This window comes from Theropithecus gelada, chromosome 8 (assembly GCF_003255815.1).
Source record: "Theropithecus gelada isolate Dixy chromosome 8, Tgel_1.0, whole genome shotgun sequence".
Classification (NCBI taxonomy): Eukaryota; Metazoa; Chordata; class Mammalia; order Primates; family Cercopithecidae; genus Theropithecus; species Theropithecus gelada.
Window position 1 is genome coordinate 132,151,745 of NC_037676.1, and position 20,324 is coordinate 132,172,068.

General features: G+C 37.0%; 1 protein-coding gene across 50 annotated transcripts in view; it reads right to left on the minus strand.

Annotated features, from left to right (window-relative positions):
• FAM49B (family with sequence similarity 49 member B) overlaps positions 1-20,324 on the minus strand; it is a 175,573-nt gene that overhangs the window by 62,584 nt on the left and 92,665 nt on the right. For 30 of the 50 annotated variants that reach the window (XM_025393604.1, XM_025393563.1, XM_025393565.1 and 27 more), the window contains 2 exons: positions 1,754-1,839; positions 546-584 (listed from right to left, as the gene is read on the minus strand). The exons of 2 other annotated variants lie outside the window; for them this stretch is intronic. The gene's annotated coding sequence lies outside the window, so the exon portion shown is untranslated. Of the gene's footprint in view, positions 1-321; positions 341-545; positions 617-1,753; positions 1,840-8,300; positions 8,351-20,324 lie in introns of all 50 variants that reach the window. 18 more of the 50 variants (XM_025393572.1, XM_025393596.1, XM_025393609.1 and 15 more) reach the window with 4 other exon arrangements.

Consider the following 20,324-nt stretch of genomic DNA (forward strand, 5'->3'; position numbering starts at 1 on the left):
TTTCGAATACTTAATAACTTGTCATAATTAAAACAATTGCAGAATTACAAATGTTTAAGTACTCAAGACCCTTTAACAGCAACTACCTTTTATGGTAACGATTCTTTGCTTCTTAAAAAATTTTTTTTAAAAAAGGACCAAAACTAATAATGGATAGAATTCTTAAGATTATGTGTAAAGTGTCTTCCCTTCTGTTTTCAATGAAAAAATATATATATGTACATACATATACTTTAAACTATTAAAATTATGGCTTAGAACTTTCTTGATCAACTACACTGGTGATAGCTAAAATGACTTAATTCAAAGGAAAACACATACCTCTCCTACTGAAAGAAAGCTGTTAAAAAAAAGTTCTAATTAATTTACATTTTCCCCACCAGGTCCTACTCTAAGTCAAAAACTAACCAATCGATATTTCCTAACAACATTTTTAGTACCTCAATATTGTGTATAGAACATTTCCCTTAAATTATATGTAGTTAATATAAGCTTTTATTGAAATCATACATTTGAATAATCATTTCCCCCAAAGACATATTTACCTTCAGCCAGTGCTGGTGATTCTGTCCTTGTCCTTCTATCTGTTTAAAGAAAGAAAAAAAAGGAAGACAGTCTAAAATATTATTATATTTTAAAACAAGTTTTTATTACAGTTAACTCTGAAGTTCACAAATGCCATCATGCACATGCACATTTTATACATACACACATATATTTATTTACTTCCTTGGATTAACTCAACCACCACTTATGGAGGACCTATTTAGAGTAAGGCATCATATTAAGCCCTGAAAACAACAATAGGTTAAGACAACCCAGTTGTCACTGTCAATATACTCAGAGAGTACAAAGTGTACAAAGACAAGTACACAAATCTCATCACAGCTTATGAAGCAAAGGGTAAGAAAAGGAAAGTTAGTAATTCCTCTTTAGTCTTAGAGCAGGGGCCTACAACTATCAAAAGAGGCATATTTATATATTCTTATCACAGTTTAAGTTCATTCAGTTTCAATGTATTAATAATCAGGTTTACTCAAGGTACTAAAATCCTTATTCCATGACAATAACCTATTATTTGCCAGCGACACATCTGGCAAAATTCAAGTGAACCACAAAGCCCTCTCTAGGATTGGTTTTATTACTTCATTCATTCATTCATTCATTCATTCATTCATTCATTCATTTCTGTAGAGAGAGGGTCTCGCTATTTTGTCCAGGATGATCTCCAATTCCTGGTGCTCAAGTGAGTTTCCTGCTTTGGCCTCCCAAAGTGCTGGAATTACAGGCATGAGCCACCATGCCAGGCTTGGTTTTACTATTTCAAACACACAATTTTAGGTAAAATGGAATCTTCAGAATGAGTATAACTGTGCAAATAAGGTTATAAGAAGCAAATAAAGACATTAACCCCTTGGAGAAGAAGGTATGGATCACTCTTATCAGGAAAAAGCCTCATGTTTTCACTCTAGCTGAGGTACCTCCTCCTGACTGTACTATCTGTGGTTCACTTTCTGCTCTGGGGCTTTGCAATAGATGTCTACAGGAATTCTTCAGTTATCCAGAGACATAAACAAACCTGAAAATTTGAAGGTGTTAACACCATGGGCAACCCTTGACCAATGAGAGATGGGATCTAGCAAATAAATACCACCTTCTTCCCAGCAAAAGGCATATCTTTATTGCTTTCTCAGAGGGCTTCCTCAGGATCAAGCCCCAGGTGCTCACAAAAGTGAGCAGCTCAATAACGCACCCTTGGATTGGCGTTCCCTCTTTCCTAGTTCACTTGTTCCAGTCCTTCAACTTCTGTTTCTTGCTAACAGGTATGCAAATGATTACCTGTAAGAAAGCACCAGTCTCAGTTTCTGCTTTGTGGGTGAAACTAGGTCAATACACTTGATTTCCATGATACCATAATCCCTTTTCATCCTACCTCACTGGACATTCCTTCTTAATTAAGACTACACTTTCTTGCACACCCCATATCCCACCCAAACTCTCACTACCTAAAATCCTTGTGCCTACTATTTCCTACTAACTCAAGGCGGAAGATTCTGTTGCCTGAGCATTATCAGATCTACTACTACTTCATATTCAAGAAACTAGAAGAGAGGTTGCAAAAATGTATATGGAGTTGGCTGGCTGGGGCCATCTTAGGTAAGTGTTAACCAGGTAAACAAACAGGTGTGTTTATCTAAATGGTGCCACTGTTGTCAACATGCCATGCTAAAAATACAGGTGATCCAGAGCTCAATATCCATGTGAAACAGGTTTTAGACATGAGCAACTAATGAAATAAGTCAGACACACTCAATAGGCCAAATGAAACCGTCTAAGGGCTATATGTGGAATAGCTATCAGTTTGAGACTTCTGCTGTAGAACTTCACGTTGTCTACAATTTATTATTTTATTTAATTAATTATTTATTTTGAGACGGAGTCCCGCTCTGTCACCCAGGCTGGAGTGCAGTGGCGCGATCTCAGCTCACTGTAAGCTCCGCCTCCCGGGTTCACACCATTCTCCTGTCTCAGCCTCCAAAGTGGCTGGGAGTACAGGTGCCCACCACCATTCCTGGCTAATTTTTTGTATTTGTAGTAGAGACGGGGTTTCACCGTGTTAGCCAGGATGGTCTCGATCTCCTGATATCGTGATCTGCCTGCCTCGGCTCCCAAAGTGCTGGGATTACAATTTTTCACTTTTCTCTATGAGTTAGTTCACAAACAGGAGTCACGTTCAAAGCCTAACCACTCTAGTTTTCCTCAAAAGCTTGCCTTGGATCAGTATTACCAGAAGTGAAATGAATAAACACTTTTTTGCTTTTTCTGCCAAAGATAAAACTTCCTTCCCTAAGGCCCACTGCAGGCACCCAGAAATAAACAAAACAAGTGGCTTGCCTGACCACTTTTATAAACAATAGCAGAAAAAACAGGGCTACTTTGCATAAAACCATGAGGGAAAATTCAATTATTAATTCAATTAATAATTATTAATCTACTAAAATAAAATTTTAATTAATAAATCAAGACACAATAAAACACTTGTAACTGTATTCATCCTTAGAAATCAAGTATCAGGTCATAAGTAGTAAATATGAACTAATATTTAAATTGGACAATCCAGGCACCTAAAATCTACAAACCTAGAGATTCTTCAAGTTAAGTGCTAAAATTTACTTGCCTCCAGCAAGACATGAGTTATGACTCCAGACCATTCTGTCAACCATGTCTATAGCTTTGTAGTATTTCATATGATGGTACATAAATCTCACTGCTGGCCTTGTGCAGTGGCTCATGCCTATAAGCCCAGCACTTTGGGAGGCCAAGGTGGGTGGATCACCTAAGGTCAGGAGTTTGAGACCGGCCTGGTCAACATGGCAAAGCTCTGTGTCTACTAAAAATACAAAAATCAACTAGGCATGGTGGTGCATGCCTGTAATCTCAGCTACTCGGGAAGCTGAGGCACAAGAATTGCCTGAACCTGGGAGGCAGAGACTGCAGTGAGCTGAAATCATGCCATTACACTCTAGCCTGGGTGACAGAATGAGACTCTGTTCAAAAAATAAATAAATAACTAAATGGTGTTGAAATAACTCCACAGAAAACTAAGACAGACCCTTCTCAAACTATACATTACACATGAATTCGAGTTTAATTTCTCAAAACTAAATCTCAGAAAACAGAACAAAGAATCATACTTATCTTTGAAGGAATAACATGCTAAAATATAAAGCACTATAAGAAATTTAAAATGGAAAGATCAATCATGTAAAAATTAAAGGATAACAAAATGTCTTAAAATAGTTCATGGGAGTGTATATAAATCACATGAAGACAACAGAAAAAAATAACTTGATAATTTGTAACAGGGAGGCAAAACAATAAATTATGAAAACAATGTATACTCCCTAATAATAAAAAGCAAATATAGTAAAATGGTTTAGAGAACTGGTTCTGAAATGAGATAGACTTGGGTTGTATTTCTAATTATTTAAATTAAGTTATTTGAGCATGCTTTATTTGTAAAATGCAGATTTCCACTTATTTAAATTAGGTTATCGATGCATCCTTTTCCTTCGTAAAAGAGCAAAAATGAACTCAAAGTGTGTAGATTAATGGAACTGCTAGTTTTGCTGAACATGGTCATTACCTTTTGTATTTAATATTAAAATTACAATAATGTGTATCTCTCTACTGGCACTAAATCTCAAGTATAGTACTCTTAAGAAAACCATGTCTAACACGCACCAGAACTCAAACGCCTGAGGCTTCCTCTATGTCATCCTACACCATGCTTACTATCACAAAATAGTTTGATCAGAAGAAAGTACAATGGTTCATTAAGAGCCTCCCACCTTGATATACCTAGAACTACATTTTCTTTTTTTTTTTTTTTTTTTTGAGACGGAGTCTCGCTCTGTCACCCAGGCTGGAGTGCAGTGGCCGGATCTCAGCTCACTGCAAGCTCCGCCTCCCGGGTTCACGCCATTCTCCTGCCTCAGCCTCCCAAGTAGCTGGGACTACAGGCGCCCGCCGCCACGCCTGGCTAAGTTTTTTTGTATTTTTAGTAGAGACGGGGTTTCACCGTGTTAGCCAGGATGGTCTCGATCTCCTGACCTCGTGATCCGCCCGTCTCGGCCTCCCAAAGTGCTGGGATTACAGGCTTGAGCCACCGCGCCCGGCCTAGAACTACATTTTCTATATAAAAACAAATATCAAGGCATATATGATACATATAAATCTTGATATTGTGCAAATATTAATACTAAACATTAATACAATATCAATAAATTCTTTTTTTTAAAGATTTTTAAAAAACATTTCTAAATAAAATAGAGATGGGGTCTTGCTATGTTGACCAGGTTGGTCTCGAACTCCTGGCCTCAAACAATCCTCCCGTCTCAGCCTCCCAAAGTGCTGGGATCACAAGCATGAGCCTGGACCATGCCTGGCCAAGAAATTCTTAATCTCTGTTGTAAATCCATGCTCCAGAAGATCTGAAATACCAACATTTCTCATTATCTCTAAACCTTTTTTTTAAATTACCTCCAGGGAAAAGTAAATTGCCAGTAATGGTTGCCTAGGTAATGCCAGGTTTTCAGAACATGACTTGATTTTTGTAGTCTAAAAATTTCTTACAACCTTAATTTTCCCCTTTATTATAAGGGTGAAACATATTCACTATGCAAAATACATAAAGTGGAAAGAAACAAGCACCACTACCTATAATCCCACAACCAAAGCTTTAACAATTTATTCTAATTTCTTTTATGTATATTTTTATATGATTTAACACCATTTCTTTGTATTTGTACTGCTTTTAATCATTGGTATCATGAGCAATATTTTCACATGATTAAAAACTCTGCCAAAATGCCACTTTTAGTCTTTACATACCAACTCATCATATGGTTATACCACATTTTTTCAAGCATTTTCTCACTGTTGGATATTCAGGTTTTTCTAACCTTTTGCTCTTATAAACAATGCTATGCCCAAGACTTCCATAAGCACATAAAGACTTTGTGAGATTAGAAAAAGTTATCCCAGTCTAATATAAAAATGTTTATGAACTATTACTTTATTACACAACCTCAACAACTACACAATATAGCTCTGCCTGGGTTGGGGTTTAAGAACCCCAGCAAGCAAACACCCTGGCTGTGCACACACATGTCCCTGCACGCAAGGGTCACACTCTTGCCTACTGACAAACATAATCCCTGAACATTAAGGCACAAAAACATATCTAAGCCAGTGCCAGGCACCCTTGCCCCAAATTTCTCAAATGAGACTACCAGATCAGTTTCTGTCAGACTGGAGTGGTGGGCAAGTAAGCGAAAGGAATCACCTCAGGGGATGCCTGGAGTCTGGAGCTCAGTCTGGACAAGACCATGCTGTAACCACTTGCACGGACAGAGTGTCCTCACAGGAGCTCTCCAGAGTCCTGGCATGCCATAAGTGCCAGTATGGGTTTATGTACCAGGCAACTTGCTGTAACCTTGAACTCCTGGCTCCAAGATGTGGCCAGAAGGCCCAGAATCGCTTCATTCACCAGACAATCTTCTCAAATGTGACATGTCTATCTCATGCCTGATATACCCACAGGTGTGGCACCTCTTGTGCAGAGGGCCATGTGAACACCTTGAATAATTATCTTAGCTATGAACATAAATCTTTGTTGAAATAACTTAAAAATGTTTAGGATACATCAAGGTCTCTATACCTAGTGCCAAATTGCTGTCCAAAGATACATTCTAATTAACATTACCATCAGAATGATGCACTGGCCAACTTCCCAGCATCCTTGACAAGTGGTGTCTTTTTTTTTTTTTTTAAGAGACAGGGGCCAGGTGCAGTGGCTCATGCCTGTAATTCCAACACTTCAGGAGGCTGAGGTGGGAGGATCACTTGAGACCAGGAGTTTGAGAACAGACGAGACAACACAGCAAGACCCATATACATAAAAACAATAAAATGAACAGCCAGGTCTAGTAACATACTACATGTGTGGCTGAGACAGGAGGATGGCTTAAGTCCAAGAGTTCAAGGCCACAGTGAGCTATGAGTGCCACTGCACTCCAACATGGGCGACAAAGCAAGAACCTAATTCTAAAAACAAACAAAAGAAACAGGGTCTCGCTCTGTCGCCCAGGCTGGAATGCAGTCGTATAACCATAGCTCACTGTAACTTTGAACTCCTGGCCTCAAGGTGTTCTCCCTACTTGGTCTCCAAAAGCACTGGAATTATAGGCATGAGCCACGTTGCCCGGCCTCTCTCCCATTGTTTTTTTAACTACTGAGGCCAACTATTTTTTTCTCCACAATTGTGTAACTTAGTCCTTCCCATTTTCTATCAAGGCCTTATGTATTTTCAAGGAAGTAACTATCAAATCTGAATTTCCTTGATCAGAAATTCAATATAAATGCATAAAGCGAGGCATAGTCTTTTAAAATTGTCCCTTTCTACTCGGCTGCCTTTCTCTAAGTACTTCCTATGTTTTAGACACTGTACTGCATGATATATTTCACTGAAGTCTGTCAATCTAATAGGTTAAAATTAAACCCTTTTCATTGATGAGCAATCAGAGGCTTTAAAAGTAGTTTGTCCAAGGTCATGACTAAAGGGTAAGGAATTAGGAAAAGAAGGGGAAGGGACAGAAATGAGGAAGGGAACAGAGGGAGAAAATTACTTTTCAGGAAACAATCTTGTTCAATATTTATTACAATATTCCTTTCTGTAAATATGATTTCTTGTAAAACAAATACTACTTTCCCACTAACTTCTTTTATTGTAAAATTAAAAATGATTCTTTAAAAAAATAACCCACGGCCAGGCGTGGTGGCTCACACCTGTAATCCCAGCACTTTGCGAGGCCGAGGTGGGTGAATCACGAGGTCAGGGGTTCAAAATCAGCCTGACCAATATGGTGAAACTCTGTCCTTACTAAAAATACAAAATTAGCCAGCTCTGGTTGTGTGCATAAAAACAAACAAAAACAAAAACAAAAACCAACAAACAAAACCTACAACAGCATAATTGAAAAACCTGAGACAAGGGCTAAATTAAAAGGCCAAGAGCTAGATTAAGAGGCTCACCAGGCTTTGAGGACATTATATAGAACCTTCTTACTTCTGGATCTCCTGGTTACTGTCAACATCTTGCCCGGATTATTGACCATCTACAATGGAACTTTTCTGATACTTCAACTCAGCTAAGTTTTGGAACATACAGCCATGGAGAGACTGTAAAATGTATTTTTGATGGCAGGTGCTTTAATCGTGCTAACCTAAAGATTCCACAGGTTTAAGATATGTTATGTGAAAACAAGTTGGTGAGGTTCTATAAGGTCAAACTCTGTAAAATTAAATGCTAGTTAAAAGGAAAGATAGAGTTTTTGGTGTTCATTTAATCTACCCCATATGTTCAAAACCCCTTATAAAATTTACACATATAATTTTAAAGGAATGTTAAATACAAGCAGAGGTAATAAGGAAAATAAAGCTTTACAGGGGTGTGTGTGTGTGTGTGTGTGTGTGTGTGTGTGTGTGTATACACGGTCCAAATTTATCCCGGGGTCAATTTTATAAAAGATCAAATACACAGTTGAATTTATACATCCTGCTAAACATATATATATATATGCTCCAGAATTATCTGAAGTTGCAAATTGCACTAGCACTGAAATGACCATTCCTTCCAGCTTCTCACCTTGTTTCACCACTCTCTCCACCCCTAGTCCTATGCTGAAATGATCTGAAATGGCAAAATTTTTTTTAAAAAAATTATGACCAAGTTTGGCTTATCTGAGAAGTGCAAGATTGGTTCAGAATACCTACTGTTTTCACCACACTAACAGATTAAAAGAAAAAAAGCCATATAATTACCTCAAAAGATGCAGAGATGCACTCTGAGGTTGGGGAAAGGGGAGGACTGGGAACAGAGAAGGTGCATTTGAATGAAAACAAAGACGGGTTTTTCAAAATTTGCCTTTATTTTTATTTTAGAGACAGAGTCTTATTAGGTTGCCCAGGCTGGGCCTTTCTTTTCTTGTAAGTCATTTTTTTCAAACAATTCTATATGATAATCAACAGGATGAACTAATGAAGGCATATTAAAGAGTGGTTCAGGTAAAATGATTCAGTGAATTCCTAATCTGTGTGTCATGTTTATGGTGACAGAAAACAAGAACGTTCTCTACTGCTGTTAAAGAAACTGATACATTTAAAAACAAAGCACAAAAGTGAATCCTACAATGCAATACCTTGACTTTCAGGAATCTGCTCCGCTTTCAAAATCATGACTGTATAAGCAGAAGCTCTTGAGATAAACCTTGTCTTTCCCCACAGTGTTGTAATTACAGTAAAAGTTTTTCCGTAATAATCAGAACTAGAAGTTGTTCAATTAATTGCAATTCTTGAAACATTTAAAATACATACACGTGCATTCATTAGCTAATCCTTTTAAAGAAAACCAAAGCACTTTCTTCAGTGACAAGCAATTGCTAGAGTATTTTCCAGCCACCACGATCCAATGCTTGTGTAGAAATTACTAGAGGAAAAAAAGAATTTTTTTTTAATTTTTAAAAGCTTACAAAATGCAAATTCCAATTCTTCACAGACTATGTGTTAACAGTCAGTTTATGAACCAGTGCTGGTCTGCAAAGTGTTTCTTTTAAGTAGCACTAGTATAAATAAAGCACAGGTTCTGGAGCCAAACTGTGAGGCTCACCCTTGGACAAGTTTCTCTGTCTCTAGTGGGGATAATAGTAATACCTACCACCTAATTGGGTTATTATGAGGATTAACTAGGAATATGTCTAGCACTTAAAACTGTCCCTGACAGATAAGGACTCTATAAAAAAGTTGATATTATTATTACTATTGTATAGACCATAACCATAGATACACTTTTTCTAAAATGTCTAGTTTTTGTCTTTTTTAAATGTAATGAGAAATGAAGATACTGAAAATACAGAATTCTTTATAGTTTTATACTTTTCTCCAATTTTTTATATCCTGATCCATGACCAATCATATCACTTCTTTTAAAGTCAGTCACTGGTCACTGCACACCTGTTATTCACTAAATGCACATTCTGAAGAGCATGTAGCTGTGTTACTTCCTGTCCCCCAGTGACAAACCCATGAGATACTTTTTTTTTAAAATGGGTAACTGAAGGAGAGGATTTGCCAACGAAGATGAAAGTGAAGCAAAGAAACAAAAGTGATAATGCTGGAAATAAAATTCTAATGAAATATTAATGGAGTTACAAAAGAAAGAGTTGACTGTGAGAATGTTGACACTGCTGCCAACAGAGAGACTAAACATGCAGCCAGAGGAACTTTCTGAAGGTAAACTGATCAATATAAAAGAAGAGAGTAGTTATGGTGAAAAGGATGACAATGTCTCAGAGGAAGTCATGCCAGCAAGAAACCTTCATATTAAAGGAATTCTTACATATACTTCTTGATATTCACGGTGTAATGGATAAAATGTTTGAAGCTGATCCAAACTTACAAGTATTATTAACTTGTCCAAGGCCTAGAAATGATGCTCACTCCACACTATATAACAGGGAAGAAGAAACGAGGCACAGTTCCAATCACTCTTGAAAAGATTTTTACAAAGAAATAAAACACTTTAATTCTCAAGGTTTAAATTAAATTGTACTAAGTAAATACTAGTTTTACTATTTTATCCATTTCCCTATACATTTTGCAACAATGAGAGTATGTTTTGACGAAAATTTCTAAAAATCATGGAACAACATAATTTCTAAGATTGCTTTACAAAATTTAAGCCTGCACAAGTATTTTTACATTCCACAGCACAAAATGAGAACTGCCTGTATAAAGAACTTTTACAACCTAAGAAGGAAAGCAAATGAATTTAAAGACAGGCAAAAGATTTCAACAGATAATTCACCAAAGTTAAATGGATTGCAAATAAGCACTTGAAAAGATGCTCAACACCATCAGGCACTAGAGAAATACAAACTGAAAACACACCAGATGGCTAAAAAAAATACTGTAAATGACCATACCAAGTGCTGGTGAGAATACAGTGCAAATGAATTCCTACACACTTGTGCAAAGCCACTTTAAAAAGTTAAATATACACCTTTCATATAACAGTCATTCCATCAAGGTATTTATCCAAGAAAAATGAAAGCATTATGCTCATACAAAGAATCATACACTAATGTTCATAGCAACTTTACTTGTAGTCTCAAACTGCAAGCATCCCAAATGCTCCTTAGCAAATGAATGGACAGACTGTGGTATTTCCATACGCTGGAATACTACTCAGCAATAAAAGAAACAAGTTACTGACACAGCCAATATTAAGTATAAATCTCAAAATCACTATGCTGAGTTGAAGAAGCCAGATATGAAAGAACATATATTGTATGAGTCCTCATATATAAGATTTTAGGAGTCAAGTCTGAGCAACAGTGAGCCCTGTTTCTAAAAAAAATTAATAAAACAGTAAGACTCTAGGAAATACAAATTAATATTATAAAGACAGAAAAGGCATAGGTGGTTGACTGGGGTCTAGGGGCAGGTAGGGTGGACAGATTTGAAGGAGTCAGGGAAAAACTTTGAAGGTGATTATGTTCATTATCTTGATTGTGGTGATGATTTCATGGGTGATTAACTATGTTGAAGCTCAACAAACTGTATGCTTCATAAAACTTTTGAAAATGGTCCATGGACGATCTGCATCTGCCAAAAAAGTGGATTCTCGGGCTTGCCACAACCCACTAAATTTTGTGGGTCAAGCCTGAGAAACTGCATTTTCCAAGATCCACGTTACTCTAATGTATGTATTTACTCTGTAATCTAGAGGATCTAATGCCTAGAGTCTCCAGAAGAATGATCTCACTCATCTTCTATGAAAACACACTTAGAACTTTAGTGCATCAAAATTTCCTATAAGAACCCTAATTTAATTAGCACTTAACAACTTATTAGTATGAAGCCCATAATTTCAGACCTTTAGAACTTAAGACATCCTATTACATTCGTATTTATATTTTAACTTTGAAATCTGGTATACAGGTGATCTCTGAAATAGTTCAATAAAAGAAAAGCCCATAGAGGCAAAAGTTTTAAAGCTAAAAATAAGCTTTATGATTTCAATTTAAAATCATATCCTATCCCAATTCCATTTCACAAATGGGAAAGCTGAGACCCAGAAAGGTTAAATTTGGACAGAGTCAGTAATAAAATGCAAATCTTCTACTTTCTTCTGAAATGAAATTCTATCCAACTTTCTTCTAAAAAGGCTTCTATTCCTTTGCTTTCAATTTCTCCTAAATTCGTACTTATTCTTCGTCATTTCCGTAGCTCAGGTTTTTATGCTCTCACTCCTAACTACTGCAATAATCTCCTAAATGGTTAACCTACTTCTGTAGTTCTCTCTCCACTTTATTTCTATCACACAAATACCTGAGTACCTAATATTAGTCAAGCACTGTGAGACACTAATTTTATCTCATCACTGCTCTACTGAAGAAAAAAAAAAACTTCTAATAGCTCCTAATACTTTTCAGGATACAGTCTCAAACTGGCACACTTAGGAATGAATACCCATTCTGATTTCAGGCTACTCCTAATAAACATGCTATTAGAGCAGAGCCCCCTAACAGCCTATGCCCATTCCAGTCCTGAAATTTGTTTCCTCCTCCTAAAAAGGCATTCCTTTCTTCCTCCCAAAAAGGTTCTTATCCTTAAAAGGCCAATTTAAAGCTATTCCTACTTTCAACAGGCTCTTCCCGAGGACTCCAGCCCACATCAATCCCTATAATTCTAAAGCATTTTCATCCAATAGTACACTGCTACTCATTGGTTGCAGATGTTAGTTGTATAACTGAGGGAAGATAAAATTTGTTTCTCAAGTCTTCTGTACCCTACTTAATACGCAGTACTTAAGTATGTTACAACAAAGAGAAACAGCATAGCATATATAGGTAGAAAAGTTTTAGTCTAGAGGCTTTGAAACCAGTCAAATACCAGTTTGAATCCTAGTTCTGACAATTACCATAACTCAGGATCAAACAGCTAGTAAGCATCAGTTTCCTCATTTGTCAAATGGAGTTAACAGACCTTACAGCACTGTTGCAAGCATTAAATAAGATTCAATGAGAATGCATGTTTAGTGCTTAGGAAAAATCACAAACATTCACTTACTTGTGGCCATCATTAGCAACACAGATTAAATATCCACCATGTGGCAGATATTGTACAAGGTTCTAGAAATACCAAAATGTTTAAGATTTAAGCACTGATATGAAAAAAGTTTATGTATTAATACATACCGATACCATTCATCCATCTAAGTTAGAAAACACCAGTCATTATTCTTACCTATACTTAGGACCTGAAAAATCGACCATTCTATTTCCTGAAGATCTCTACGCACACAACCACTGAACTAGCAGTTCAAGCCAGGACTCCTACTATAGCCTATTTGGGTCTCACTGCTCCAACTCTAACCTTTTCTAATTCATTCTCCATAATGTTATTAGACTAATCCTTCTAATGCAGAAACCTGATCACATATCTACACATCATCCTTCCCATTAGTCTAGATCTGTAATTGTAATGGCATAGGACACAGAGATCTCAGGCTGACTCAATTCTTTAAAAAAAATTTCCAAGATTTCACTTAAGTATCTTGGCCAGGCGCAGTGGCTCACGCCTGTAACCCCAGCACTTTGGGAGGCAGAGGCAGGTGGATCATGAGGTCAGAAGTTTGAGAACAGCCTGACCAACATGGTGAAACCCTGTCTCCACTAAAAATACAAAAATTAGCCAGGTGTGGTGGCGCATGCCTGTAATCCCAGCTAGGTCAGGAGGCTGAGGCAGGGGAATCGCTTAAACCTGGGAGACGGAGGTTGCAGTGAGCTGAGATCGCACCACTGCACTCCAGCCTGGGTGACAGAGTGAGACTCCATCTCAAAAAAGCAAAAAAGTCTTTTTTATGTATTGTTAAAGCAGCTTTTTAAGAAATTTAATTATTTCTTTAAATACTTCAGCTCTAGTTCTATTAGAAAATCCACCCTACTACTGCAGTGATCTATAACAAAAAAATTGGAAAAAAGAAAATCTACCTCGTATTACTTCATTTTCACGTGTTACGAGTGACCACTGGCCAGTACGTACTATCAATAATGGCTGCCCACCACAATCATCCATGGACCACCACCACCCTGTTTTTAACTAGTTTTTAACTATGCATGCCACAGAGCTACCACAACAGATTCTTATTCACCAAGTCTACGGCACGCCATGGTATTTGTTTTTTTAAGAAGCCACACAATGTTTCTAATATATAGCCAGGACTGCCCAATCCCAGATTAAGAAACTTTACAAAGAAAAGTGACCAACCCCAGATATGATGATACTGCTGTGTCTATCTAAAGCAAGGGTCTGCAAACCACCCACAGACCATGCCTAATCCCATGGCTTTTTGTTCTACCTGCACACTAAGAATGCTTTTTACATTTTCTAAGGGTTGAAAAAAGAAAACAACAATCTTTATCCTGAAAGCAGGTAATGACTTCCTGTGGAAATAATACTTGCATATATAAAAAGTAACAAATTCATAATAATTCTGTCAACAACGAAGTGTTGTTACAGACTACAATTACTATAGAAATTTAGAGAACACAACAGTATGAAAGGTATATTCCACGTGTGAGTTAAAAATCTTCTCAACAGGCCCCACAGCACATCATATCACTCATCAAAACGCTGGACCCCTTCCCATGACTCAAAGTGGCTATCACAGCCTGTTCATTGCTATTATACTCCGCTCTGCACTAAGCACAATGCCTGACACATCACAGTCTCCAAAGCATAGATGCTGAATGAGTGAATAAACAAACAAGATAAATGATGTAAGTACATTAGAATAAATGCAACTCATCTAAAGTTAAGGTTCCAAAAGGCTGTCATTCTCCTAAAATGATTTGTTTGGGGAAAAGAGAGACAAGGAGAGGTCAATGTATCACTAGCAGAAAACTGATAACATTTCTCCTATTAAAAATTAAATAAAGAGACTTCAAATGAAATGCTCTAAGGTGTGTCCACCATGGTTTTACAGACACAGTTTTTAAATTATTTTGTTTTTTTAAGACATGGGTTTTTGCCATGTTGGCCAAGCTTGTCTTGAACTCCTGGCCTCAAGTGATTGGCTTCGGCCTTCCAAAATGCTGGGATTATGGGTGTGAGCCACCGTGCTCACCCAGCCTACAGATAGATACAGTTTTTCTGGACTGATAAAACTCAGTTGCAACAATAGGCATAGATAACCACTTTGGAGATATACTATATATCTGATATGTGGTAATATATATTACTGCATGTCTTGGTTAGCAATAAAACAATGGATTTTAAGACTATGAAAAATACTTCGTCACACGTTTAAAATGTCCTCAAAACTCAACAAAGATCAGTTACAGACTCCCAATAGGACAGACATTCTATGTATGGCAAAGTACAAAATGTTGTGTAAAAACAAGACCTGTCCTCATAAAGCTCATATTCTATAAGATGACATGTAAACAAATTACTACAATACAGTACAATTAAATAAAACGCTATGCTAGAGTTCTGTGGTTAAATTGCTATGGGAAAACAGATGAAGGAGTAATTTAATTATGTCTAGAGAAGAATGTCAGAGAAAGCTAGAGAAGTGAGATATCTGGGTGCCTTATATACTTAAAAAAAAAAGCACCAGTACTAACAACTTCCAAAGACATTTTTATATGCTTCAAATTAAGTCAAATAACTTAATTTTAGGATTTACGTTAGCATTTACACTAAACTGGAAAAGGAAAATCTCCTATAAGAAGCATTTTAATTACTACCTATGATTGTTAACAATGGGGTAACATAATACTACTAAAATCCTTAAGAAAAAGGCTTTATTAAACTGAGACTAAGGCAACTCCAAGAATTCAGAAGAACACCAGATAAGATTTTTTAGTCCTAATAAATACAAAACCGCACTGATTTCTTCAGTAATTTCTATCCCATTTGCTATCTATGTAAGAATCTTAATCTGTTTGCCCTTCTGTTATTTCTACTTATTGGATAGTGTATATAATTCCAAATTTGGACTATCAAGTCTGAACTTACAAACCAAATCAGGGGAAAACACTTAAAAAAAAAAAACATGTACTATTCTAAAAATTACTCTTTCATGGTCAGACTATATATTTATGTAGTAAACCTTTTCTCTTTAACACACGTTAAGTCCAGCCTGTTAAATGTCCTATGAAGTGGTTCTTTCTTGTCTATCTTCTCCTCTTTTAAAAACGACATTACCATGTCTTATGAGCTTTTCTCCCAAGCGCTCATTAGTAGCAACATGGAATCTAATGGGTTCAACAGACAAGACATCAATACACTCAACTATAAATATATCATATCAGATAGGCTCATTTCTCAAAAGAGCTCATAATTCTCCAGTAGAACTCTATTTTTGCTAACATTGAGAAGTTTCACAGAGATAATTAAGTAGAAAACATTCAGTATTTTCAGATTTTGACTTTATTTCCTAGACTTAAACTTCTTAAATGATTTTCAACATAGTCACCCACAAACAGAATGAGTGCCATAACTGTACTTCAACTGCTATGTGACAGACTTCCGTATCATCAGTAATTTTTACCTAGGTATTTCAGACTGGAAAAGATAAACGAAATACAATTTTAAGATAAATTCTGAAACCATTAACTCATAACATCCTGGATGTTTTACTTTCTGCTACCCTACTCATTCGTTAATTTAACACCTTACAAAAACCTGTACATTTTAGAAATTTCCCCTTTCCCCTTTCATTTGATTTCCACCAAATGTAGGAGCACTTATATATTCTAGATTTTATTGTTTAGTTTAGTATTTGTAGTATCTAGGAATTTATTTCATCTACAGAGATAGATTTCTTATAACAAGAGACAATTTTTAGTCATTTGGGAAGTAGACCTTGCTTCCTTGAATTAACAGAAAAAATATTAAAGTGCAAGAATAGGAAGAAAATTGTAAGTACTAAAACTACAAAAATGGAGAAAAATGTTGATCTATGCTAAATGATGTATGAGAAAGTACTGATCACTGAAGTGAACAGATCAATATTTATTGTAGCCATCTTTCAGTCTCCTTCCTAATGTACCTTTTACTCAGACATGAGTCTTATCTATTTTAAAACAAGTTAAACTGTATATAGCCATCATTTGTCACCTTCGCAGTCCATATTGGAGAAGGACTGTTAACGCTTTTCAGAATTTGAGATTCATAATAATTTACTTATCTTTCCTCTACACTATTAAAAACTGAAACTAAAACAGGAAGGTTTTCTTCTTCCCTAACTTCTTGATAATAACTAACAGCTATTATTCAGATATACATTAACAGCCATTATTTGAGTGTCCTCTCCTATGTTAGGCTATTCAGTGATAAGTTTTGGGCAACCAGATATTCACATGGTTTGAAAGTATCACCAAACCGAGACCTTTTACAAGGTCTCACTCTCTCGCCTAGACTGGAGTGCAGTGGCACGATCACAGTTCACAGCAGCCTTAATCTCCCAGGATCACACCACCACTCTTGGCTAATTTTTGTATTTTTTTTGTAGAGACAAGGTTTCAGTATGTTGCCCAGGCTGGTTGACACCATCTTAATTGAGGGATAAAATTTAGTATCACCAAAAATGTGACAGACATTATATGCCTGAAGATGTAAGGCAATGGGATGTATTCATCATTACCCTATGTAATAAAGCTTGTCGGGTATATATAACCTGATTCTATTTATCAGGAAACAAAGCAGACAAATTTTGACTACGAAATATTTTCTATCAGACAGCTTGCCTGGATGAAAATGAGCAGGTGTGAAGATTAAAAAAAAGAAGAGGGAGTTCAGTTTTGGACATGTTAAATTTGAGAGGCTTATGAGCCACCAATCTGAAGATGTTGAGAAGGCAATGACAGATACAGAAGTACAGAGTTCAGGGAAGAGGTTAGATCACAAATACTTTATCTATACCCCAGGACTTCGTATCCAAAGACCAAGGACACTTGAAATGGTTCACAGTGGCAACAGTAAGAGACCAGTGGCCACAGTGCACTAACCACACTGTTATGGTAACATAATCTGGGCAGTATTTTCTTGCTGCTCAGCTGCCTCTGGTTATTGCTGATTTTGTGAACCTGGATTCCCACTCTCTCCATCAATTCTGTAACCTACCTGTCATCATCCCAATTAATTCTTTTCATATCCAAATTACCTAGTCAGGTTCTGCTATTTGCAACTGAGGACTCGTTAATGAATTATAAAGAATATTCTGGTCTCAAATAGAAAACTAACTGTAATTCCCTTCCCAATTTAAAGCCATTCCTACAAACAAGCAGAATTTATGTTACAAATATAACTCTGAAGTATAAATACAGATAATAAAGATATTCCAAAATTAAAGATTGTATAGATCAGTCTTTTGAGATATTTAAGAGGTCCAGGGTAATTAAAAAGAAAACTTTAAGTTTCAAAACACAAAATTTGAACATTAATATAAAAGTAGAATATCCAGAAAAGATGACAAAACACCAAGATCATTTAAAGAATATCAAATAAAGGCTGGTCACGGTGGCTCACACCTGTAATCCCAGCACTTTGGGAGGTCGAGGCGAGTGGATCACGAGGTCAGGAGATCAAGACCACCCTCACTAACATGGTGAAACCCTGTCTCTACTAAAAATACAAAAAAAAAAAAAAAAAAACTTAGCCGGGCGTGGTGGCGGGCGCCTGTAGTCCCAGCTACTCCGGAGGCTGAGGCAGGAGAATGGTGTGAACCCCGGAGGCGGAGCTTGCAGTGAGCCAAGATCGTTCCACTGCACTCCAGCCTGGGCGACAGAGCGAAACTCCGTCTCAAAATAACATAACATAACATAACATAACATAACATAACATAAATAAAATAAATAACATAACATAAAATAACAAAATAACATAACATAAAATAACATAAAACATAACATAAAATAACATAACATAAAATAACATAAAATAAATAAAATAACATAACATAAAATAACATAAAATAACATAACAAAATAACATAAAATAACATAAAATAACATAACAAAATAAAATAACATAAAATAACATAAGATAACATAAAATAAAATAAAATAAAACAGAGAACTAAAAAAATTTTTGAGAATATTAGAACACAAGACTGACACTGGTTTTTACAAAGTGTTCTCTCTGTAATAAGATGCTTTATTTTAGCCGGGTGCAGTGGCTCACGCCTGTAATCCCAGCACTTTGGGAGGCTGAGGCGGGCGGATCACGAGGTCAGGAGATCAACACCAGCCTGGCTAACACGGTGAAACCCCATCTCAACTAAAAATACAAAAAATTAGCCAGGCATGGTGGCGGGCGCCTGTAGTCCCACCTACTCGGGGGGCTGAGGCAGGAGAATGGCATGAACCCGGGAGGCGGAGCTTGCAGTGAGCCGAGATTGCACCACTGCACTCCAGCCTGGGCGACAGACAGAGTGAGACTCCATCTCAAAAAAAAAAAAAGATGCTTTATTTTGTTTCATACATTCCAAACTACTCCTACTGAGAACAGTAACGAAAAAATTCTCCAGCCGGGTGCGGTGGCTCACACCTGTAATCCCAGCACTTTGGGAGGCCAAGGTGGGCAGATCACCTGAGGTCAGGAGCTCGAGACCAGCCTAACCAGCAGGGAGAAATCCCGTCTCCACTAAAAAAAAAAAAAAATACAAAATTAGCAGGGCGTGGTGGCACATGCCTGTAATCCCAGCTACTCGGGAGGCTGAGGCAGAAGAATCGCTTGAACCTGGAAGGCGGAGGTTGCAGTGAGCCGGTATCGCGCCATTGCACTCCAGCCTGGGCGACAAGAGTGAAACTCTGTCTCAAAAAAAAGAAAAAGAAAAAAATCTCCACCTAAGTCTACATTTATGTATGTATGTATGTATGTTTGAGACAGAGTTTCGCTCTTGTCACCCAGGCTGGAGTGCAATGGCACAATCTTGGCTCAATGCAACCTCTGCCTCCCAGGTTCAAGCGATTCTCATGCCTCAGCCTCCTGAGTAGCTGGGATTACAGGCGCCCACCACCACGCCCAGCTAATTTTTGTATTTTTAGTGGAGACGGAGTTTCACTACGTAGGACTGGCTGATCTCAAACTCCTGGCCTCAGGTGATCCACCCACCTAAGCCTCCCAAAGTGCTAGGATTACAGGTGTGAGCCACTGCACCCAGCCAAGTCTACCTTTAGTCTCTTATTTCATACACTTTCCTTACACATGTCAGTAAAACTACTTTTCCTTCTTTCTGAAAACTTTTCACATTTCAAATCAAAAGTAGAATTTTTGGCTATAATAAAGATTAGACATTTCTTACATCCTTAGTAGTACACCATTTATGTACTAAACTCCTTACCTCTATTTAGTATTTTTAAGGAATACATTCTGAAGAAGTAAAACATGAAAAAGAGTAAAAACACTTAATAGGAAATATTTGCTTTGAGGAAGAAAAAAGTACTAATATATGTGAATATCTAGTATATACCATGCATTCTGCTATAGACGATAATTTTTTTTTTGTAGAACGCTGCAAAACCGGTGATGTTACCATTTTACAAAAAGTAAATGAGGAAAATGAATTTCAAATACTGGTTTAGGCCAGCTGCAGTAGCTCGCGCCTGTATCCCCAACACTGCAAGGCTGAGGCAGGAGGACCGCTTGAGCCTAGAAATTTGAGATCAGCCTGGGCAACAGCAAGATTC